Source organism: Bos grunniens, chromosome 16 (genome assembly GCF_055505025.1).
Source record: "Bos grunniens cultivar Pamir isolate PY7600 chromosome 16, Bosgru_T2T1.0, whole genome shotgun sequence".
Lineage (NCBI taxonomy): Eukaryota > Metazoa > Chordata > Mammalia > Artiodactyla > Bovidae > Bos > Bos grunniens.
This window is the reverse complement of record NC_141180.1, coordinates 50,409,813-50,434,868: the sequence shown is the minus strand read 5'-3', so window position 1 is coordinate 50,434,868 and position 25,056 is coordinate 50,409,813. Positions and strand designations below refer to the sequence as shown.

Below are 25,056 nucleotides of genomic sequence, written 5' to 3'. Positions count from 1 at the left end.
ACATGTACTTCTGCTCACCACTACTAACAGGAAGAGAAATAAGACATCCACTTCCTTTCTCCCTTCTCAATCTCATGCAAGCTTATCTCATTGATAGAACTTAAACAACCCATCCAGAAATCTGGAGGAAAGGAAACTGAGATATGTAATTCCAAGGCTTACAGTCCTCCTCCATTCTGAAGGAGATCAGCCCTGGGATTTCTTTGGAAGGACTGATGCTAAAGCTGAAACTCCAGTACTTTGGCCACCTCATGCGAAGAGTTGACTCATTGGAAAAGACTCTGATGCTGCGAGGGATTGGGGGCAGGAGGAGAAGGGGACGACAGAGGATGAGATGGCTGGATGGCATCGCTGACTTGATGGACGTGAGTCTCAGTGAACTCTGGGACTTGGTGATGGACAGGGAGGCCTGGTGTGCTGCAATTCATGGGGTCGCAAAGAGTCGGACACGACTGAGCGACTGAACTGAACTGAACAGTCCTCCAACCAGAAGGGAGAGCAGAGAAGGAATTTGGATTTGATGTTGCCAAAATGCATTCTTTCCCACAGTTCAACCCAACGGCTTATATTTTAACTTTTGAACAATGGCAAAATTGACAATAGCATGTGTTGATCTAAGATAATACAACCCATTCCTCATTTAAGTGAAAATGTCCTGAAACTCTCTCAAGGTAGAGATCCACAGTTGAATCAATCACTGTATCCATCTCTGGGGAATGGTTATGTCTTGTTTTTCCTAATGAAGATACACTGTTCTATGATAATTAGAGATAAAATTATAAGGTAGAGGTGCACCAACACATCTTACATGTAATATTTAGGAAGAAAGAAAACAATGGCTAATATATGCTAATTAAAATGAAGAATTTGTTGCTGCTGCTGCTGCTGCTAAGTCACTTCAGTCATGTCCGACTCTTAGTGACCCCATGGACTGCAGCCCACCAGGCTTCTCCGTCTATGGGATTTTCCAGGCAAGAGTACTGGAGTGGGGTGCCATTACCTTCTCCAGTGCATGAAAGTGAAAAGTGAAAGTGAAGTTGTTCAGTTGTGTCTGACTCTTAGTGACCCCATGGACTACAGCCCGCCAGGCTCCTCCGTCCATGGGATTTTTTTCTAAATGCTTAAAACTAGTAATGAGATGCTGGTGCTTTTAATTTCACTTTTCCACTACGTAGTCTATCTCTTTCTTGCCCTCAAATCATTTTTGTTGTTTATGATTATTTACTTGGTGAAAATTTCTCAATAGCCCTACATGCACTAGATTCAGGAGTCTTCACTAATTAGACAGGAAGTACAATGAAGTACCCTTTGGAAATCTTCTGGATTCCAGACACACATCCTTTCATAACCATTAGGTAGCAGGATCAATCACTCCAACCACCATAATAACCCACACAATTGCCTGCTGGTTTCAGAGCCATGAAGCACAAACTATCTAGGATGCAGTCTCAATGCTCAAATCAATCTAAATCCTTCCGTATATATTCAGTTGAAATTTAAAGGTGATACTTCTTCCCAATTAATGCTCTAAATTTCATGCAAGACTTAGCTATGCTATTAATTCATTCACCTCTTAATTCTGGGACCAAAAGTATTAGATGGGGCTATAAAAATAGCTGTGTTCTGCTACTATAAAAATATAAAAGATCAGGACTTCCCTCGTGGTCTGGTGGCTAAGACTCCACACTCCCAAAGGAGGAGGCCTGAGTTCAATCCCTGATCAGAGAGTTAGATCATGCTACATGCCACAGCTAAAGATCCCACATGCTGCAACTAAGATCAAAGATCCTGTGTCCACAACTAAGACCTGACCCAGTCAAATAAGCACGTTTTAAAAAATAAGTAAGAGATCACTTAACTGCTGCTAAGTCACTTCAGTCGTGTCCGACTTTGTGTGACCCCATAGACGGCAGCCCACCAGGCTCCCCCGTCCCTGGGATTCTCCAGGCAAGAACACTGGAGTGGGTTGCCATTTCCTTCTCCAATGCATGAAAGTGAAAAGTGAGAGTGAAGTCGCTCAGTCGTGTCTGACTCTTAGCAACCCCATGGACTGCAGCCTACCAGGCTCCTCCATCCATGGGATTTTCCAGGCAAGAGTACTGGAGTGGGGTGCCATTAAGGGTGACTGAAATGCTCTTTTTATCACATTGCTTGAAAGCTTGAAAGCTCTTTTTATCGCATTTTGACTGAGAATTTAAATTCCCAAACTAGTAATTTCCCACTTACAGGCGATATCATGTTGACAAAGTCAACCAGTCCACCATCAAGTCTTGTAGTGATTAATCTTTCATACTGTTTCTTTTATAACAGCTAGTTCACCTCCCTAACTAAGCCTTGCCGTCAAAGAGCACATTATTCAGGCACGCATAATAATTTAAGTAGTTATTTGCTATTTCCATACTGTGGAAAACCAGTATATATTTTCCACTTAGGACCTTCCAAAATCTGCAGAAGTAAAACAACTTCCAGCTGCCATTTTTGATGATTTTAGTTCTTGGAAACATTTTTGGTTCTCTATTCTATTGTATTCAAGTCGTGTAAAGAAGCCAAAAACCTCTAAGTATTTCAAGCAAGCAAAAGTTAACATAGAGAATTGGTACTTACAAAACCATTGGAAGTATTAGATGAATGAAATCTTCAGATTGCTTTTTGGGTTTTTTAGTTGTGATCGAATTAACCAGAAATTTACTGTTAGGACAAATGTTATAAAATGACTGGAAATCTTCACTGATTACTGAGACTTCCATGAATATTTGTGGAGTCAAGGGAGAATAGGGGCTTCCCAGGTGACACACTGGTAAAGAATCCACTTGCCAATGCAGGAGATGCAGGAGACATGGGTTCAATCCCTGGGTCGGGAAGATCCCCTGGAGAAGAAAATGGTAACCCACTCCAGTATTCGTGCCTGGAAAATTCCAGAGACAGAGGAACCTGGTGGGCTACAGTCCGTGGAGTAGAAAAGAGTCAGATACAACTGAGGACAGCACATACAAGGGAGAATAACTTGCAGGACCTGTAATGTGTGATTACAGGACTCACACAGAAGGGAAGGAAATAAATTCCACTGAAATAAAAGAGAAAAGAAAAGACCTCAACATAGACGTCCACCTCAGGGTTTTGATGTAAAGAACATGGAAAAGATGATAAAGATGGTTGCATTTTGATTCACATTTTTATGGATACTCTCTAAATGATACAATATGAAAAACAGTTAACCTTGAGAAAGTTACAGCAAACATTCTCTCTCTTCTCCCACAACTTATAGTCCAGGGAGAAATACAGATGAGTAAGCAGAGTATCTAGGGACACTTTTCTAGATTCATGAATTGATCCTTCTCACCCCTGGCTCTGAAAGAGCCAAGAAGGCAGGGGCAAAGGGCCCTAAGGAAATAAACCACTTGTATACTGAAAATTTGGAGAAGGCAATGGCAACCCACTCCAGTACTCTTGCCTGGAAAATCCCATAGACAGAGGAGCCTGGTAGGCTGCAGTCCACGGGGTCGCTAAGAGTCAGACACGACTGAGCGACTTCACTCTCAATTTTCACTTTCATGCATTGGAGAAGGAAATGGCAACCCACTCCAGTGTTCTTGCCTGGAGAATCCCAGGGACGGGGGAGCCTAGTGGGCTGCTGTCTATGGGGTCGCATAGAGTCGGACACGACTGAGGCGACGTAGCAGCAGTAGCAACAGCATACTGAAAATTTCAAAACATTGCTGAAAGAATTATATAAGACTCATTAATTGGAATGACATGCTATGTTCATACACTGGAAGACAACATTGTTGACACTTCCATGGGTAATGTTGACATTACCCAAAGTGATGTACAGATTCACTGCAACACCTAACAGAACTCCAAAGCCATTTTAAAAGAAATGGAAAAAAACATTCTTAAAATACATATGGAACCACAAAGGACCCCAAAGAGCCAAAACATCTTGACAGCAAAGAATAAAGATGGAGGTTTCACATGTCCTGACTTCAAAATATTACAAAGTCTGTAGCAATTGAAACAGAATGGCACTGGCATAGAAACAGGCAGATAGACCTATGGACCAGAATAAAGAGTCCCCAAGTAAACTCACACAGACGTGGCCAAGTGATAATCTCTGAGTATCTATGATAACACAATGGGGAAAGGATAGGCTCTTCAACAGCAACAGAATGAAAAGGCAACATACTTGCCATCCTTATACCTTAAAAAAAGACTTATACTCCAAATACATAAGAGCTACTACAACTCACTTTAAAAAATATTTTAATGAACAAAAGAATTGGATATATATTACTCCAAAGAAGACATACAAATAGCCAACAGACATTTGAAAAGTTGCTCAGCATCGCTAATCATCATGGAAACGCAAATCAAAACCCCAGTGAGATATCATCTCACATTTGCTAGGATGTGTATTATAAAGAAAAAAAATTATTTAACATAGCAAAGTTGGCAAAGAAGTCGAGAATTAGAACTTTTGTCCGCTGTTGATGGGAATGTAAAATGGTGAAGCTGTTATGGAAAACAGTATGGAGGTTCCTCAAAACATGAGAAAAGAAGTCCGACTTCCAGAAATATGACCAAATGAAACGAAATCGTTATAGCAGAGAGATAACTGTCATTCCCTGTTCATTGCAACATTTCAAACAATAGCCAAGAAAGGTCAATCTCGGGTGCAGTGGGAAGCCTGGAACTCACATGTTCCAGGACCAGGGGAGCTTGTCGTTGCACTGAGAGGACGCAGCAGGCAGAGCTCCCAACCCTGGCCCAGCCTCAGAGCATACCCATCCTTGCCCTGGACAGGCAGGTATGTTTACGTAAACTATTAATATTTCCAAGCCATTGTCTGGAGACTGGGACACCTTTGTTGGCATACACTGTTCCCCAGAAGTACTCCAGGTACTTCCAAGTATGTCTGCACAGCCTGAAAAGCCTTATAAATACCCTATCTGCAACACTCCTATTGCCACAGACAAGAGGAAAGATGAGATGGTAAACACAAAGAGCTGTGTATTCCTCTGCGAGAAACTATTCACACGTTTGTATTTACAGACGACATCCTCCCTGTGATTTCAGGCCCTTGGGTAACTGTAAGCTATTTGGAAGGCCCCCAGGGGTTACTCCTGTGCAAATGAGCAGCCCTAAGATTTCCATCTCCCTCACAACAATCGTTTTCTTTCTTCCAGGCCCTTCGATTCATTAGTAAGGTGACCATATTTCCCAGTTTGCCCGGGACAACCCCTGTTTGCATCTGCTGTCCTGGAGTAAGTAGAACAGCTCCAGAGCATCCTAGTTTGTTCCATAAATTGTAGACCATTCTATCCCTTAGCCATACCTGTGTTTCAAGTTAATTCTGTCCTCTAGTGGTTAGAGAGTCTCATTACACATATCCCAGACGCAGATGGCCCTGGAGGAGGACCCTCTGGGGTAACATCTCGGCCCTCTGGGATCCCAACTTCAGTGAAAAGCTGAGCTACTCTAACTGGTGTAGATGGAAGTGACAATGAGTCTTTGTCCAATTTAAAATGCTGATTATTAATGAACTCCCAGGGCTACCCACGGGCACTCACCAGGGAGGTGATCTTTCTGGGGGAAGGGGTGACTCAGGTCATACATTTGCATAACTGGGTCTACTTGCTTTCTTGAGAATTTGAGGGATTCTTGGTCAATTGCTGAGCCATATCTGGAAGACTCCCGTATTCCACCTACTTCCTTCCCCTGCTGGTCACCTGTTCAGCCACTGACTTGATGGAGAAGACCTATGTCACTCAGAATGACCTCAGGCACCTTCTAACCTTTCTTCTCTGTCCCCTCACCCTCACCGCTCTTCTCTGCAGAAGTTGGTGCCTGCCCCTGAGCCCTTGGTCTCTCTCTCCCTCCTCTTCTGGGGAGCACAGGCCATCAATCATTCCTCTCCCTCATCCTCATCCCTCCTCCCCACACACCTCCTCTTATCTGCACACTTCTCTTGACCTCGCTGTTCCTTCCAGTTACCTCCTCTTTCTTTTTAATTTCAAACTTACTTTTTTCTGTTTGAAAAGCATTATCTGTATATTAGAGAAATTTGGAAAATACAAAAAGGTATTGGAAGGAAAAAGATTACCTATTATTCCACAACCATAAGACAACCACTTTTAAATTAACAGTCCTGTTGATGCCTAAATTCCTGTGTGTGTACAACATACATCTTCATAAACTTGGTGGCCTGTTGCATTTACTATGTTATAAAATAATTTCCCATTTAATAGATCTTGGACATTTTGTCATATGATATTGTTAAAATATATATTTTATGATTGCTATCTCAAAATGACTGTATTTAACCCATTTTTATTAGATATTTAATGTTTTATATCTTTTTTCTTTTAAAGAGATAGTTATTATTTTAAGAATTTTTATACTGAAGAGTTCAAAAGAGGTGAAAGTAAGTGTTACTCATTTAGTTGTGTTAAACTCTTTGCGACCTCATGGACTATAGCCCGCCAGGCTCCTCTGTGCATGGGATTCTCCAGGCAAGAATACTGGAGTGGGTTGCCATTTCCTACTCCAGGGGATCTTCTTGACCCAGGGATCAAGCCCACGTCTCTTGTACTGCAGGTGGATTGACCGTCTGAGCCACCAGGGAAGCCCATCAAAAAGTGGTAGGTTTTTTCAAATTTTTTGATCTGTATTTAAAAGGAATGTTTGACAAAGATTCATTGGGAATAATCCGAACAAACAGGAGAATAGTTATTACTACTGAAACCTACAAAAACAATTCCAGGACATACAGTTTATCCGATATAACAACACCTCTAAATACTGTCACTGATATAAAACCCTGGTTCTCACTTTTCTAAAGACACAGTGGTATAATTAATAATATCCAATCACTTCTATTCTTTATTCAGTATATAGAAATTAAAATATCAATTAAAAATGAACATATCCTCCTCTTTAAATGCTTCTCACAGATATAATTTCAATATTTTTATTCAATAATGGTGTATTTTAAGAGATATTTCATTCATGAGTCCAACAACAATCCACCTCAAAGGGAACTGACAGGCTATAGGCTCACAGTGCAAATAAAAGAGTTCAGGAATGCAGCAACAGACATTTCTAAAATACAAAACAGATAGAATTCTTAGAAAATACATGCAATAAGCTCTGCTAAGCAGCTGGCCACAGAACTAGAAGATTTAGTAATTCTACTGATGATTTCCATGGGACTCCAGATGTTACCAAACTCAGCCTGGACTCTCAGCTTCGGATTTGTATTTTGCTTTTCCAGTTTCACTAATGACACAAACATGATTCAAATCCCTGAAGTATTCATTATAGTCAAGGGCATATCCTATTACAAACTTGTCTGGAATTTCAAATCCATCAAAGTCCGGTCTATAGCCAATGCTTCGAGGGGTCCTTTTCACCAGCAGGCTGGCAACCTCAACCATCTTTGGATTATGCTGCTGGACCAGGGATAGGAAGATTTGCATTGTTTTGCCAAAGTCAATTATATCTTCAACAATCAAGATGTTCTTTCCAGCTAAAGTTGAGAGATTATCTCCACCAAGGACTTTGACGGCACCTGTTGACTGGTCATTACAGTAGCTCTTAAAAAATCTAGTCTGATAAAATCCACAGTCACAGGAATGAACCTATCACTATTTCTGCTCAGCGCTTTAACGTAGTCCAGCAGGTCCGCAAAGAACGTATAGCCCGCCTTGAGCACACGGAGGGCCACGATGTGGTGGCCTCCCATATCCCCCATCACATCTCGGGCCAGCTTTTCCGTCCTGTCCAGAATGAGTCCATGAGGAATAAACACCTTTTCCAAATCCTCAGCATAATGGTTAGGTACACAAAATAGATCTAGGTCATCACCTGGCTCCTCATCACTAATCGTGACGCAGGGGCTGCGGCGCACCATAATGGAGTTGGCTGGTGCGCAGGCTGAGGGCAGCCTGGCGAGGCGGCGGCGGCGCGGGGGAAGCCAGAGGGCCCACCCGGCCTAGTGTCTTCCTAGTGTCTGCTGTTTTCTGCTGTCTTAACTGTGGCCATCGTTTATTATTTATGGGAATAAATTCCTAGAAACGTAACTATGGGCGTATGTCAACATTTTTCAGGCATTTGCTATTTTATCAAATTATGAGCCAAAATATTTGCATAAATGGGTATTCTCCCAACAACTCTGTATTTGCCTTTTTTGAGCACCCCCTGGGGATATTCCCTCCCTCAATGGGGTATTGCTGTTTTAGAAAGTAATTGCTTTCCCTGTGCTATACAGTAAAAGAATATGGAAAATAACATATATATATATATATGTGTGAATAACTGAGTCACTCTGGTAGACAGCAGTAATTAACACAACATTGTAAATCAACTATAATTTTTTTTAAAGTTGCTAATCTAGCAATGTTCTCTGTCTCCAGGTTTTCCACGTTTTCACCACCTATTTATTTTTTTAATCTCTTGCAATGTGACTTCTGGTATCAGAGCTTTTCTAATCCAAAAGTCTTTTTCAGACTTGATTCTTCTTGTTCCTTTGATTTATTTTCTCAATCTCTTGAGGCTCTGCATGCCATGCAGCCTGGAGCCCTGAAGTTAAACCTTCTGCTCTGGGGCTCCTCATTGGCAGCCTCTCTCAGTGAGCTTGAGATTCCGGACTTTGGGGGCAAAGTTTAATACACCCCACATCCAGATGGATGGATGGATGGATGGATCATAAACCTATGTCCTCTCCTTGGGCTCTGGCTCTTCCTACACCTTCAGCTTTCCTGCTCAGACTACAAACACCCGTCTCCTTCTACCACCAATAGTCTCCTTTTCTGCTCCAGTTGGGGGTGACATCTCTAGGGATGGATCCCAGCTTACCTCTCTACCCAGATACTCAATCCTGAGACCTGGACAATTTCTATGTCTGCTGAACGTCTTCTTCTGGATGTCTGTCCACTTCATCAACTCCTGTCAACAACTTTGATATCAAAGTCTCCCTCTTTCTCTAGGATCCTCTTCCTTATTTCTTCTACTTCTGTGTGTGGCTAAAGGGACCATGGCACACTTGACTCCTCTTCCCCCCTTGCTCTCTATCTACCACCTATTGTCCACCAAGCCCCATAGGAGAACATCTTCCTGGTGGGTTTCTCCATCTGCAGCCCTCTTGCCAGTCTCACGGCCACTGCTTTAGCTCAGGCCTTCGTCTTCTCTTCTCTGGACAATCTCATTAATTTCTTTGCTACTGGTACCCTTCGCCTAACCTCTCCTTGCTCCAATTCAGCCCATATGCTCAGTGGTTACCAAAGGCTCTTACCTGAGCCGTCTCCTTGAAGCATTTCTAATCATCTAAATTATCTGCTTAAGATTTGTCACCAGTCAGTAGTTCCTCACTAACCACAGAATACCCTCCTCAACCTCTTCAGCCTATCTTTTAAAAACACTTTCAGTTTTAGCTCTGGCCTTTACTCTTAGCCTAAACTCCCACCCCACCCAGCAAAGCTCAATCTGACACCATCACTCACATGTTATAGGAACGTGCCTTACTCTCACCCATCTATACATCTTTGTTGATGTCATTCTTTCCAATTGCTTTGCCGTGCTTCAGGGACCAGATTAAATCTTACATCTTCCACAGAAACAGTCCTCATTCTTAAAAAAATTAAGTGACCCTTTACCCTCTGAATTCTTATATCATTTACAAGTAACATACTTGAACATCCTTGTGTAGGTTTGTCTGTCACAGAGGAGGGTTTCTGAGATGAAGGTTGGAGGCTGGAGGGACTGGGATGAGCTAATCACTACACACTCCTAGTACTTACTACAAAATGCCTTAATAGTGCTAACGTTTACTGGGCATTTACATGAGAAAGCATATTGCATGCATTGCCTCGTTTAATTTTCACAGTATATGAGGCAAACAGGAAGCTATATAGGAGGGACTTAAGGGCTGCCGTCTAACTGGAAGCAGAAAATGCCAAGTAAATATGTTGTTTTTACTTAGATTTTATACTGATTCAAGGTGGCTTTGGAGGATACTGAGAGCAGTTATGGAAAAGAGGGACAAAATCTTCCCAGCCTACCACTTGGAGATGCAAACTGCTAATGTAGGAGTTATTCTTATGCTCATTACACAAATGAGAAAATTGACGCTTAGAGAGGTGGAGTGACTTGCCCAAGGTCATACTGCTGACCCAGGTGGAGCTGGACCTTGAGCCCAGTCCTTGTGATGACAAAACCCAGGCTTTATGGCATCATCATTATCACAGTACAGCTTGTCTTACCAAAAGTTTCCCTCTTTGGAGGTAGGAGTTTGCTTTTTTTACAAAGTTATTTTTCTCAAATCAATTGTCACAATGCTTACCATGTAGTTAGAGCCCAATGATTATTGTTTGAATGGATGAATAAATGAATAGGGAGTGAATACAAGAGACAAAGCCATCATAGTAGCCTTTTTCTTTTTATACTCAGATTACTATACTCAGAAAATCCAGTGATCCTCTTATGTCCAGAAACTCCCCTTGTCCCTCCTTGGGAATAGAGTCTATGTTTGCCTGCATGCTGCTGCTGCTGCTGCTAAGTTGCGTCAGTCGTGTCCGACTCTGTGCGACCCCATAGACGGCAGCCCACCAGGCTCTCCCGTCCCTGGGATTCTCCAGGCAAGAACACTGGAGTGGGTTGCCATCTCCTCCAATGCATGAAAGTTAAAAGTGAAAGTGATGTCGCCCAGTCGTGTCCAACTCCTAGCGACCCCAAGGACTGCAGCCCACCAGATTCCTCCGTCCATGGGATTTTCCAGGCAAGAGCACTGGAGTGGGGTGCCATTGCCCTCTCCGGTTTGCCTGCATACATTGGTGTAAATACATTGGCTGGCCTGGCCAATGCTAAGATTTCCTGGGTGAAGTAGTGTGGATATAATGATACTCATAGCTACTAGATAAGAAAACAACAGCATTTTAAAAAGCTAAGATTGTGGCATGACTCACAGCTATCAAGCCTCCTTTATTCCTCTAAGGGAAGGAACCATTTCCTGTAATTTTCAATAAAACTTATAATAAAGAGAAGCCATGTATTTTAAAAAGGCTACGATTGGCTTCTTGTTTAGCAACTTTAATTATGTAGCTGTACAATTACTCCTTCAAGCATAACCTGGCTAGCTCTGTTACTGAGTTTGATCTTTTACAACACTGGGCTGGATGTGTGCTGAAGTGTACTGTTGATCTGGAATACAGTAAAATCTCGGGATTTTGTTATGCACTGAACTGTAGCCTTCCAAAATCCTTATATTGAAGTCCTAACCCCTGTACCTCAGAATGTGACTATTTGGAAGTAGGGCCTTTAAAGAGATAATAAAGGTAAAATGAGGTTATATGGCTGGGCCCTAATCTATCATAACTGAAGTCTTTATAAGAAGAAGAGATGAAAACACAGACACAAGGACTTACCCAGTGATTAAGATTCCACCTTCCAACACAGGGGACGTGGGTTCAATCCCTGTCAGGGAACTAAGATCCCACACACCAAAAGGTGTGGCCAAAAATTAAAAGTAAGTAAATAAAAAGTTTGCATGTATGCACTTCCACTTACCACCTCACTCTGCTTGACTCCCTCAAATTGTATGTAATCATTTTATACTGTTAAGTTAGTCATGTTCCCATTATGGCTTGCAATTGTAATTATCTTTTATTTTTTTGTCTGGCTATTGATTGTGAAAACTGATAAACATGTTTTACTATTGTGGGGGAAAAAAAAAAAAAAAACAACCAGGGACTTCCCTGGCAGTCCTGTGATTAAGACTCACTTTCACTGCAGAATCTGTCTGCAATGTGGGAGACCTAGGTTCTATCCCTGGGTTGGGAAGATCCCCTGGAGAAGGGAAAGGCTACTCTCTCCAGTATTCTGGCCTGGAGAATTCCATGGACTGTATAGTCCACGGGGTTGCAAAGAGTCGGACATGAATGAACGACTTTCACTTTCACTTTCCACTGCAGGGGGCGCAAGTTTGATCCCTGGTGAGGGAACCAAGATCCCACATGCCACGTGGCCTAAATAAATAAAATTAAAAAAAAAAACAGACACAGAAGGAAGACTATCTGAAGACAGGGAGAAAGCAGTCTTCAGCTAACCTAAGGAGAGAGGCCTCAGAAGAAATAAAACCTGCTGACACCTTGATCTTGGACTTCTAGCCTCCAGAATGGTGAGGAAATAAATTTCTGTTGTTTAAGCCACACCGTCTGTGGTACCTGGTTATGGCAGCCCTAGCAAACTAATACAGATCTTAAGGTCTTGATGTGGGAAAAAACCTGGAGGCCATCCGGTACATTCACCCTTAGGAGTCTTGCTTTCACCACTTCACATCCCCCTCATCTTTCTAACAGTGTTTTCCTTTGAACAGCTCCTCTTTGAAGATCTCCTCACCTTCACAAGACGCTTATTTCATCTCAGGCAGCTTTGACTAACAGTGAGCTTTGCAGATAGAACAAAATCTTTGTCCAAATTCTGAAGGCAGCTCTGCAAGTGTGCTATAACCAGCATAGAGCAGAGAACTGGCACAATTTCTCTGCAGGATGGGTTCCCTGGAATGCAGACTCTGAAGTGGAGTTTAGGGGACAGGATGTTTATAAAGAAGCGTCCTCAAGATCAACACCTGTGGAAGAGAGGGGGCCAAAGCAGGAGTGGGCAGAGGGAGACATGGACCTGAGTACAGCCCCAACCACAGCCTTGCAGAACCCACAAGGGTCTCTGGCTTTGACTTATCATTGGATGTGGCCCCCTGGGTGGGGCTGTGATCTTGAGAGGCAGCTCATGGAACCTGAGGGAATTCCAGATGCAGAAGAGACGTGTATGCGGAAGAGCCGCCTCTCAGTCAAGGCCTAGCCTGTGGAATCTCTTATCTGAGGATGAACAATGTGAGCCTGCCATGGAGTTTATGAAACAAACTCACTCACAGAGCTTCCCTGAGCAGCTATCTCTAGGAATCTTTACAGCTCAACTAGAACTGGAGCTGGGTCACCAAGTAATCTCAGCATAACACCCCAGCAGTTGAAGCATCAAGTCTGGGTGGGCTCTGGAAGTACACCACTGTGTTTACCACAGAAGCCTGGGTTTACAAAGGACATTTGTATGGAAGCACATACCACTACTGGCTTTTAATGACTGCCTGTGCACGCATGCCAAGTCACTTCGGTTGTGTCTGACTCTTTGTAATCCTATGAACTGAAGCCCACCAGTTTCCTCTGTCCGTGAGGATTTTCCAGGCAAGAATACTGGATTGGGTTGTATGCCCTCCAGGGGATCTTCCCCACCCAGGGAATCGAACCCACATCTCCTGCAGCTCCTGCATTGCAGGTGGATTCTTTACTGCTGAGCTGCTAGGGAAGTCCTAATGACTGTCTACTGAACCCTTAATTTTTAAAAAATCTCTGCCTGCCAAGATCCAAAGGACCCATGAGACTGGTTTTCTTAGAATGCAATTAAAAATTTTTTAAATTTTGTAACCTGTACCTGGTTCTTCCCTCGTCCTCACCAAATGCTTCCCAAATAAAACTCCACTTGCACAAGAATTTTATTAGGCAGTGACTGCAGGGACTATACTAGACTGATTTCTTTAATCAGAGATCTGTATTGCAAAGGGCAATAAATTCCATTTAATGAATTAGGAAAAAATTTTCTTTGTTTGCAATGTCAAAAGTCCTGGGAACATTTGTGTGGAAGTGATATGCTTTCGATTTATTCCTGTGATGATTCAGACTCTTACTGCCCAGTGAAATGGTCTGGAAGGGCTTCCGTTAATCTGGTTTAATGGGAGCAAAGGGGAATGTGAAAGACAATGTTCCTGCAGAAGGAGGAAAGGAGCCAAAGCAAACACTCCCAAACAGAATCAACCCAAATGACTGGAAGGAGGAAATAAGGGGAAAAATAGCTGAGCATGTGGTCCAGAGTGGGACCATGCCCACAGAATCCTGGGCCTTCTGACAGAGGGAGCTTGAAGCCACATGTGCAGCAGGGAGGGGTGGTCTCTACCTGTTTTGCTCTGCCACCCTGCACTCTGTTTTCAAGACACACATAGGGGTCTTTAAAAAAGACAAAACAATCCTATTAAATTTAAATTCTAAAAACTGCCCTCCCTCGCCCTGCCCTCCCTTCTCTTTGCTCTTCTCTTCTTTCCTGTAATCATAGGAACAGAGCAACAAAGACCTGGACTCACAGCATTTATGCAGAGTCACCATCAACCTACAGGACGAAGCTAATTCCCATGGGCTTTGATGAAAAACGCTTTCTTTTTGTCTGTAGCCTCGATTGGTAGATAAGAGTTAGAAGGTTGGCTCTGCTTGGCAGGGGAATTGATGGGCAAGGGGGAGGGTGAAAGCCCTGATTGGAGGAAAGATGAGGAGATGAGGGCCTGGCTCTGATTGGTAGGGGAGCCTGCCATTCGCAAACCCTTGAGTGGTGGTGGAGAGAGGAGTCATGCTCTGATTGGCTGGGAGTTCCCTGGGTGTAAGCCATGTTTACCTCTGTGCCTCTGAGAACTGGTGTTGCCTGTTTCAAACCTCTTGTCCCCAGCGCTCCATCTCTCCAGCATGGGGTCCACTTTGGAATCTGTCTGGGTGCTAATCCCTCCTCACCCCAGAGGGGTGCTGCTGAATCCTCACCTGCCATGCTGTCAGCCTCCCCACGTTGTAAGGAGGGCTGTCTCCAAGCCACCAACTCTGCACTTTTTTCAAGGGCAAGGGCCCAGCTTGGCCCCAATGATCAGTGTTGCAGAAAAGATGACAGGCATTAAAATGGCATGTCAGTAATTCTCTTTGAAACGTACTAGAAAATATGAAAAATAATGCACCTCACCTCCTTGTCCCCACCTGTAGATTTAGAAACATTACTGAAGAAAGCAAAAGGTTTTCTTCCCAGTGCCTGACTCCTCATTGGTTTAACTGACTTTGAGGACATGCATTAACATCTGCTGAAGACAGGTTTTGTGCCCTTTCCAGCCCCCACTTCCATCCCCTTCTCCAGCGGTCCATGTGTTTTCACGAGGTCTTCAGGCTCAGATTGGTGTACCCACCAAACATTCCTCCTTGTAATCATGTGAGGCAAGAGCTGATGTCTCAGAAAGGCATCTGGAAATTGAAAACTGGGTTTCTCTCCTTTTGAGGTCTTCTGAGGCTTCTCACTTCTCTCAGTTTACCCTTAATGGGAATAATAAAACTTTTCGTTTTTACCAGAGTATTTCACAGAAGAACTAAAAACAAAACAAAACAAAAACCTATAGGTGACAATGTAGGGAAAAACAATACTATTAGAAATAGGAGCTAGAATATTTAAGGAGGAAAGGGTGATGTGTGGGAAGGTCCTAACCCATAAGTTACCCAAGAAAGAATGTGGTGGCTGACTGCACTTTCCACCTTGTAGCTAAGACAACACGCAGAATGTGAGGTCACAGAAAGGTTGCTGTGGAAGTTTCCCCAGGGACACTGTCTCTGGGCCTCTGGGGAAGGGAAACACAGGCGCTGGGGCAGAGGTCTGTTGGCTGTGTGAGCACCTTCTGAACAAAGGCTTTTGCAGACAGGTACCTCTCATCTCAGGGCTTCCCTGATAGCTCAGTTGGTAAAGGATCCGCCTGCAATGCAGGAGACCCCAGTTTGGTTCCCAGGTTGGGAAGGTCCCCTGGAGAAGGGATAGGTTACCCACAGTGTTCTTGGGCTTCCCTTATGGCTCAGCTGGTAAAGAATCCACCTGCAATGTGGGAGACCTGGGTTTGATCCCTGAGTTGGAAAGATTGATCCCCTGGAGAAGGGAAAGGCTACCCACTCCAGTATTCTGGCCTGGAGAATTCAGGGCGTCATCTGAATGTAATGACCCCAGTTTTCAATTTCCAGATGCTTTTTCTGAGACATCAACTCTTGTCTTACATGATTACAAGGAGGAATGTTTGGTGGGTGCACCAATCTGAGCCTGAAGACCTAGTCCATGGGGTCACAAAGAGTGGGACATGACTGAGTGACTTTCACTTTCACCTTTTCACCTCTCCTGTCTTCCCACTCTGTCCTCATTCAGGCCTGCATTTGGGATTTTTGTTTTTTACCATTTCGATGTTAGCCATATGAATTTATTGTTATTTAAATGATTGATCTCTTAAGTGTTTATGCCTTGCTAGTCTGAATAGTAATGAACCAGAGGGGGGAAACACACACACACACACATGCTCAAAATGCATGATTTCTGAAATCCTGTTTATCTTTCATTGTTTTCCCCTCTCTTCTTACTATATTTGCCTCTGACAAATCAAGGCTGCTTTGCAGACGTGTAGGCAGACATGGCATTTACGTGTCCTATATTATATCTGCTGCAGCCAGAGAGCTCTGGGGAGGGTGCTTCCCAGGCTGCACCAGGAGCCTAGCATCTGTGCACAGACTGTGGCTCTGCAGGGCCCGGCCTCGCCTGCTCCCGCACCCTCCCCTTCCTGTCCTTTTGCCAATTCATCACTCTGCGCAGAAGGGAAGCGACCAGATGGATTTTGGCCACCGCTAATGTACTTCTATTTATGAGTACTCATTTTAAACAGAAAATGGGGTTTGCTGTCCTGAGAGAAGGTCAGAGAAGACCAAAGCTCTCATCCTGAGAATCCGGTTTTACTGAGTGAAGACAAAAAGGTAGAGGGGCTAAAAGGTAGTTGTTGGTGAAAAGTGGTGGCAGCCGAAAGCTAAGCCTATGGATACACCAAATGGAAAAGCCATCTTTTTTTCATTAGAGGAGGAAATGAATAATTTAGTTTTGGCTAGGTACAACCACCCCAGTCATATATCTGGAACAAGGGCTCAATAAAAGCTAGATGACCTAGGAGCTAAAACAAAAGGAGTAGTAGAGACTATATCTTCTATTTATGTTATTGTTGTTCAGTCACTCAATCGTGTCCAACTCTTTGCAACCCCAAGGACTTCCCTGTCCTTCGGTATCTCCCGGAGCTTGCTCAAACTCATGTCCACTGAGTCAGTGACTCATCTCGTCTTCTGTCGTCACTAGGTGTTGCCATCTGAAAACCAGGAGTAAAACACAATTCTGTGAATTCAGATTATTGACAGTCACAAGCACCGTAGGACAAACATCACACAGATTCACATTCGGAAGGCTTTTCACCTCAGGTAAAGTCCCACGTTAAAGTTTTTGCATCACATTCTAAGCTCTGATTAAACTCTCATTTCTGTGTTAGATTGAAAGCGCTTTAAAGCCTACAGACTAAGTTTTGGGTACTCCTCGTGCGTGCGTGCTCAGTTGTGTCCGACTTGTTTGCAGCCCCACAGACTGTAGCCCACCAGGCTCCTCTGCCCATGGGATTTTCCAGGCAAAAATACTGGAGTGGGTTGCCATTTCCTTCTCCAGGGGATCTTTTTGACCAACAAATTCTGGCCGCGTTCTGCCCTTTTGTAGACACATTGATTCTAATTGCTGAGTTGATGTGCTGTCTTCTGTTTATACACCAAGACTGCAGGTGCTGAGGGAATCCGGAAAGGGGGCTGAGTGCTGCTCCCCGGAGGTCCGCGCCTAAGCCGCTCTGCTTCTCTGGCTCTCGTGAGCCCCTCCCTCTCGTCCTCCGTGTCTGTGCTATGCTGTGGCACCCATAGGGGTTGCCTTCATTTAGTAAACAAAGATATAGGATGCCCAGTTAAATCTGAATTTCAGATAAACAACAAACAATTGCATAGTATAAATTTGTCTCATGCAATAACTGGCATCCTGTATTTTATCTGGCATCCCTAGGCTATGTTTAGACTGTCTGCCAGGGAAGCCCCTGCCTTCTCACTAGGGTCCCTAGAGTCCATTACAGCAACTGCCCCATGCCTGTGGCCTGCAGTACGGAGTAACTGCCTCTGCTGTTTTTTCCCACGTGTAAGACCCAGAGTGGACTTCCCTGGTGGCTCAGTAGTAAAGAATCTGCCTGCCAATGCAGGAGTCACAGGTTTGATCCGTGAGTCAGGAAGATCCCCTGGAGAAGGAAACCCACTCTAACCCACTCTAGTATTCTTGCCTTGGAAATCCCATGGACAGAGGAGCCTGGTGGACTACAGTCCATGGGGTCACAAAAGAGTCGGACACAACCGAGCAACTAAACAAAAACAAAGACCCAGAGTAACAGTGATCTAGGGCACAAAGTTGTAGCTAATAAAAAACAGGAGGAGGAGGATGCAGTGGCACCCCCAGGAGAAACGCTCTGTAGGTATTTCCAACTTCATGTTCATAAGTGGAAAATCTTTGACTTATTCTCTTGATCTTGACCTTAAGGAAGTCACTGGAACTCCTTGGATCCCAGCTTCATTTCTGACACAATTCCCACCTGATAACTCTAAAGGAACATGGTTTTAAAGAGCCAGGCAATACTTACATACAAGAGCTGTTGCTTAGCTAGTTTTTCCTCTTCATTTGCAGGAAAGAGACACTTTACAGGGTCACCAAGTGCCAGGGCTTCTGGAAATGGAGTGTTGTTTGGGTGATGGATCTTGGTGATTCCAGACGTTTCTGCTCTGCTCTGGAGGCTCTGTTGTTTGGGGGACTGCAGCTTATGTGGTTTCTCTGATGTCTGCTCCACTTCTCCTTCTTCCTGTTTGCCAGGGCTGGATGCATAGTCTGGACCCCAAATTCTAAGGACCTGAGAGAGGATCTGCTGAGGCAGATACTATTAACTGAAACTCCTGATTCGATGTTGTTTTGGAGACTAGACATGTGTCCAGATCACCATCCTTCCTCATGTTCAGGCTTGAAGGAATGCATCAGGCTGGGGCACCAAGCCCCAGATCTAAACAACTGTGGCCTGAGTTTCAGGATGATGGGACACAGCACTTAGCACTTTGTTGAGAAGGGACCACCTGGCAGTCTCTTCCTCCAAAGGGGCTGTGGGCACTTCAAGTTTCTGAGTGGATTTCCACCTTTTATCCTCATGCACAGCTTCAAAGAACCTCTGCTGACCCTGATGCCACCGTTGCATTTATCCACCAAATACAGATTTCCAAGTGGTCCCTCCTCCGTGATGGCAAATAGAAAACTTTTGGTTATTCAAAAGATCATGAAGTTACATTAGCAATATATAGAAGAAGGGGTACTTCCCTGGTGGTCCGGTGGCTAAATGCTGCACTTCCAGTGCAGGGAGCCTGGGTTTGATCACTGGCCAGGGAAGTAGATCTATCATGCCACAACTAAAGATCCCAGATCCCATGTGCTGCAACTAAGACCTGGCACAGCCAAATAAATAAAATACTTTTTAGAAAAAGAAATATATAGAAGGGGAAGCTGACTAAACAGCTAGTTGTTGTGATCTCATTCATCATCCAGATTCCAACTGTGGGGACTGCCTCCCTTCTTTGCCTTTTATTTACCACTCAACTATCCTATATCCTAATCTCCTCTCTGGTGATGGCCGAACTACTATTCCTATCTAGATAATTTAGTTTTTCCAATCAAGAAAAAATGAAATTAAAGAAAAAGCAGACTGCCTATAGTTATAGTTACTTTTAGACTCAGTTCCTGTCTGGACCAGAAGCTTAGGCAAGGATTTTTTTTTTTTTTCTTCCTTGTTTACTTTGTGCAGATCTTGTCAATCCCCCAATCTTGTACTTGGAAAATAACAAGCAGCCATTTATGGGCTGTCATCATTCTGATGAATGGTATGAGCCTTCTCTGTTCCCTAAGTGCATATCTTCTTCCTGACCCTTGATCTGAGGCAATTAAGAAAAGCAATAAAATCACAAAACCTCACTCTTGATCAATGTATTCTGGCCAGAGGGAGATCAGGTTGTCCTTACAGAATACCTATAATTAGATTGGGTTTGATATTTGGACTGCTGCATCAAGTAGGAAAAAAAAAAAAAGCATAGTCTTTTTTCTATGCATTTTTTAGGCATAGAAAAAAAATCACCATCCCAACATTTCTGAAAGAGCCAGAGAGATCCAAGAGCTGTGAACAGACTTAGGACTGAAATCAAGGCCTTTCGAACTAGGGACCTTATCGTGACACTTTCTAAGTAGCCAGTTGTGTAGTTGTTAGGTCTTGTACAAACAAGGGGTGGTACTTGGAAGACACCAAAATTTTTGTGTAGCCCAAATAAGCAACAACAGTGAAAGGGAATAAAGTATTCTAATAGCAATGATTCCCTTACCACTCATGATACCTTGAGATGCTGTGAAGCTACAAACTGAACTTTTTTTAATAACAGTTTTATTGAGGTATAATTTATGCACATAACTGCATCTATGTAAAGTGTACAATGCATTTTGAAAGATGTATAAATCCATGAAACTATGATCACAATCAAGGTACATTTCTATCAGTTTCAGAAGTTGCCCTGTGACCTTTATAATCCATCTTCCCACCATCCCTTGCCCCTCAAGGATCTGTTTCTGTCACTGTGGGGTTAGTTTGCACTTTCTAAAATTTTATATAACTGGAAACGTACAATATATAGTCTTTTGTTCCTGGCTTCTTTAACTCAGAATAGTTGAGAGACTTAACCATGTTTGTCTGTGTATCCATAGTTTGTTCTTTTTTATTGCTGAATACTATTCTATTGTGTTCGTGATGAACTACGGTGTGTTTCCATTTGTTGGCTATTGTGGCTGCTATGGACTTTTGTCCATTTTCTCTCTCTTAGGTAAGAACCTAGGTGTGGAATTGCTGAGTCATGTAGAGATCTGTACTTTATAAGAAACTACCAAGCTGTTTTCCAAATGGTTGGTGCCATTTCATATTCCCCCTCCTTGTGTATGTGAATTTGGTTGGTTCACAACCTCACCAACACTTGGCAGCAAGTGTGCACACATGCATGTGTAAAATATGTGTAACATAAAATTTGCCATTTTAACTATTTTCAAGTGTACAATTCAGCAGCAATAAGTATATTTACAAAGTTGTGAAGCCATCGCCACCATTATCTTAAAAAAAATTTTATCCTCCAAAGTTGTTTTGGCTTTTACATTTAGACTCATATAACTTTCCGTTCCCGCTTCCCTCAGCCCGTTAACCATTGTTCTACTTGCTGTCTCTTAGAATTTGCCTATTACAGGTATTTAAGTCAAATCACACTGTTTGTTCTTGTGTCTGGCTTATTCCACACGACATGTTTTTGAGGTTTGTCCCTGTTGTAGTATGTACCCTTTCATTCATCTTGTGGTTTTGATTTGCATTGCTCTCCTGATCGATGCTGTTGAGCATCTTTTCATGTATTTATTGGTCATTTGTAGATCTTCTTTGGAGAAATGTGTATTCAAGTCTCTTGCCCATTTTAAAATTGGGTTGCTTGTCTTTTTGTTGAACTGTCAATGATCTTTCTATATTCTGGATATTAAACCTTTACCAGATATCTGAATTGCACATGTCCTCCCTTTCTGTGGGTTGTCTTTCCGTTATCTTGATAATTTCCTTTTGATGCACAAATTTAAAAAATACTTTTTGAGGAAGTCCTATTTACCTGTTTTCTCTTTTGTTGCTTGTGCTTTTGGTATCATACCTAAGAATCCATTCCCAAATCCATCGTCATGAAGATGTACCCTTATGCTGTATACACCCCTAAGAGTTTTGTGGACTTAGCTCATATTTAGGTTATCAAACCATTTTGGGATGATTTTTGTATATGTTGTGAGGCAGGGGTTCAGTTTCTTTCTTTTGCACGTGGAAATCCAGGTGTCCTGGAACTCTTTCCTCACTGAATGAACCTGATGCCCTTATCATAAATCAACTGGGCAAAGAGGTCCAGGCTTGTTTCTGGATTCTTAATTCTATTCCATTGGTCTATGAGTGAGTGAGTGAGTGAGTGAAGGTCACTCATTTGTGTCCGACTCTTTGCAACCCCATGGACTATACAGTCCATTGAATTCTCTAGGCCAGAATACTGGAGTGGGTAGCCTTTCCCGTCTCCCGGGGATCTTCCCAACCCAGGGATCGAACCCAGGTCTCCCTCATTGCAGGCAGCTTCTTTACCAGCTGAGCCAAAAGGGAAGCCCCCATTGGTCTATAGGTCTATCTTTATGCCAGCATCATACTGGCATAAAGGTTACATACTGAAGTTTTGCAGTGAGTTTTGAAATTGGGAAATGTGAGTCATCGTTTTGTCTCTTTTTTCAAGACTGTTTTGGCTTTTTGGGCCCCCTCGCAGTGCCATATAAATTTTATAGTTGGCTTTTCTATTTTGGCAAAATAGGCTCAAAATAGGGATTACATTCAATCTGTAGATCACATTAGGTATTATTAACTTAACAATATTATCTCCCCATTCATCAATATGATACCTTTCCATTTATATAGATATTATTTCTTTTATAGTGTTTTATAGTTTTCAGTGTACAATTTTCTCTTTCTTGGTTAAATTTATTCCTAGGTATTCTTTCAGATTCCATTGCAAATGAAATTGCTGTCTTAATTTCCTTAATATCATTAAAGAATGTTGAATTTTGTCAAATGTTTTTTCTGCATCAATTGGGATAATCATGAAGTTTTTTCCCCTTATCCTATCAATCAATATGATGAATTACATTGATTTTCTTAGGCTGAACCACCCTTGCATTCTTGGGGTAATGTCAGTCTTCTAATCATTCTAGCAGGTGTGTGGTGTTTCATTTGCATCTTGATGACTAATGATATTCAGCAACTTCTCATGTGCACATTAGGCATTGTGTATATATACACAATGCCTAATGTAAATAAATTTATCCAGTAAAGGCCTTGTATTCAGTACTGAAAGGGGCTTTCAAATGGGTTGTCATAATATTGAGTTCATGAGATCTTTACATATTCTGAATACAAGGCATTTACTTGATAAATTTATTGTGAATTTCCCACCCTCCATCTTCAGCTTGTTTTTTCATTTTCCTAACCATGTTCAAAGAGCATGTGTTTCAACAGTCCAGCTGATTAATTTTTTCTTTTATGGTTTGTGTACTTTGTATTCTAAGAAATCTTTACTTACTCAAAGGTTGTGAAGATTTTCTCTTGTTTTAGAAGCTTTATAGTTTTAGCTTTTACATTTCGATCCATTTATTTCAAGTTAATTTTTGTGTCGTGTGAGGTAAAAGTTTAAGTTTATTCTCCAGTGGGACAGAGAGTTGTTTCAGCATTATTTGTTGAAGACGTCCTTTCTCCCCTAACTGCCTTGGCATGTTAGTAGATCATTTGAACACATACACAGGGCTTTCCTTTTGCCAAACCTCAGTTTTGATTATTGCAGCATTCGGTTTTGAAATCAAGAAGTTCAAGTCTACCAGTTTTGTTCTAACAAATTCACTGCTATCTTCTAGGTCATATGCATCTCCAAACATATTTGAAAATCAGCCTGTCAACTTCTAAAAATTGCTGGAATTCTAAAAGGGACATTGTCAGGTCTATGGATCAATATTATTTTCGTAAAATGAATTAGCAAGTGCATTTTCTCCTTCTGAAAGAGTGTTTTGTTGGATAGGTACTATTTCTTACTTAAATGACTGCTAGAATTTACTGGAGAAGCATCTAGATATGCAGTTCTGTGAGAGTTTCCATTGTGCTATTTAGTGCTATTCAGACTTTAGATTCTGAAGAAGGTTCCTACCAAGAAGCTTTTTACTCTTGGAAAGCCCATCCACTATCAATGCCACAAATGCTAACAAGAAGCAAAAAGTAATAATTTTGGCTGGAGAAGATTCCTGTCTATCAAGGTGCTATGCAGGTGGCCTAGACAGAATTTTACTTTTACTCCTAATGCATGATACATGGTGGAAAGGAATGAACTTAAGCTTCCACCTCCATGAGCAGTAGTATTCTGTTCCTTCATTCTCCCCTCCCTTTCGCAAATATATTTACCTTGCCAGAGGCTAACTTCTTTAAGCTGGTACCACTTCTTGTTTTGAGAGCCCCAGCACCCAGCTCAGTGCTAGGTAAACTGTAGGCATTCCAGTTTGTCAAGGTACAGACAACAATTAACACTGTCCCTCATGGTGCTGCAGTGCTTTTGGAGCCACAGGTAAGAGACTGAGTTTAGGATTTAACTCTTCTTAGGACTGCGAAGAAGAGATGCCTAGTAGCCTCCACCAAGAGAGACTGAAATGCTACCAGAATTCCTCAAAATTCTTTAGCACATAAGGCTCACTAATTTATCCTCGAGGTTATTAAAATATCAGCTGGCACCAGAATTTGTACCATAAACCTTAGATCACTCTTACTCTTTTTAAAGATGGAAGCAACACGATAGAAGTGAATGTATAATGGATTCTGGAAGTACAAGGCCTGATTTAAGGGATGTATGCTTACTGATCTAAGCACCAAATGAATAAGTGTGCAAAATCTACGTACACTTCATAAGTAAGCATGCAAGTGTACTGAAAATGTTAGTTGGTCAGTTGTGTTCGACTCTTTGTGACCCCATGGGCTGTAGTCCACCAGGCTCCTCTGTCCATGGAATTTTCCAGGCAAGAATACTCGAGTGGGTTGTCATTTCCTTCTCCAGAGGATCTTTCTGACAGAGATTGAACCCACATCTCCTGCATTGGCAGGCGGATTCTTTACCACTGCGCCACAAGGGTAAGTTAATATCAACTGAGCCCACAGAAATGAATAGAGTTATACAGGTCACGTTAGTGGGAACACAAGCATTTAGTCTTTCTCTGGATTGGGGTTAAATGCCACAAAGTCAGCTTCAGCAATACAGGTACTAGGTAAAAGATTTCTTTGTTCTTTTCCCAATCTTCCCTCTTCATTTCTCAATTCCTATCCCTTTCTCCACCTTACGATTTCAGCAAGACCCAATTCACATCTGTCCTTTCAAAACAAAGCCTACCTCCAAATTTTAAATCCTCTTAGCATAATACACAAATTCACAGCTCAATATAGTAAACCTCCCAGGGAGATTTGATTTTTAAATCTGAAGGAATGAATTTTTACAGTGAATTTCAGTGGCTGTTTCAGGCAGATGCGGAGATGTTTTAGAAGCACAGGAGCATTATGTAGGAACCTATTAGACTACCCAAAGTAACCTACTTGTGGGGCCAGACCAACTTCTAAAATTACTTTACTTTCACTTTAAATAAAGCGGTTTTTCTCAGTACCCAAGAGGTTCAAATAAACTCTCTGAGACA

General features: G+C 42.4%; 1 pseudogene; it reads right to left on the bottom strand.

Moving 5' to 3' along the window:
* Positions 1-7,095: 7,095 nt before the first annotated feature.
* Positions 7,096-8,037, bottom strand: LOC147356797 (hypoxanthine-guanine phosphoribosyltransferase pseudogene; annotated as a pseudogene).
* Positions 8,038-25,056: the final 17,019 nt, after the last annotated feature.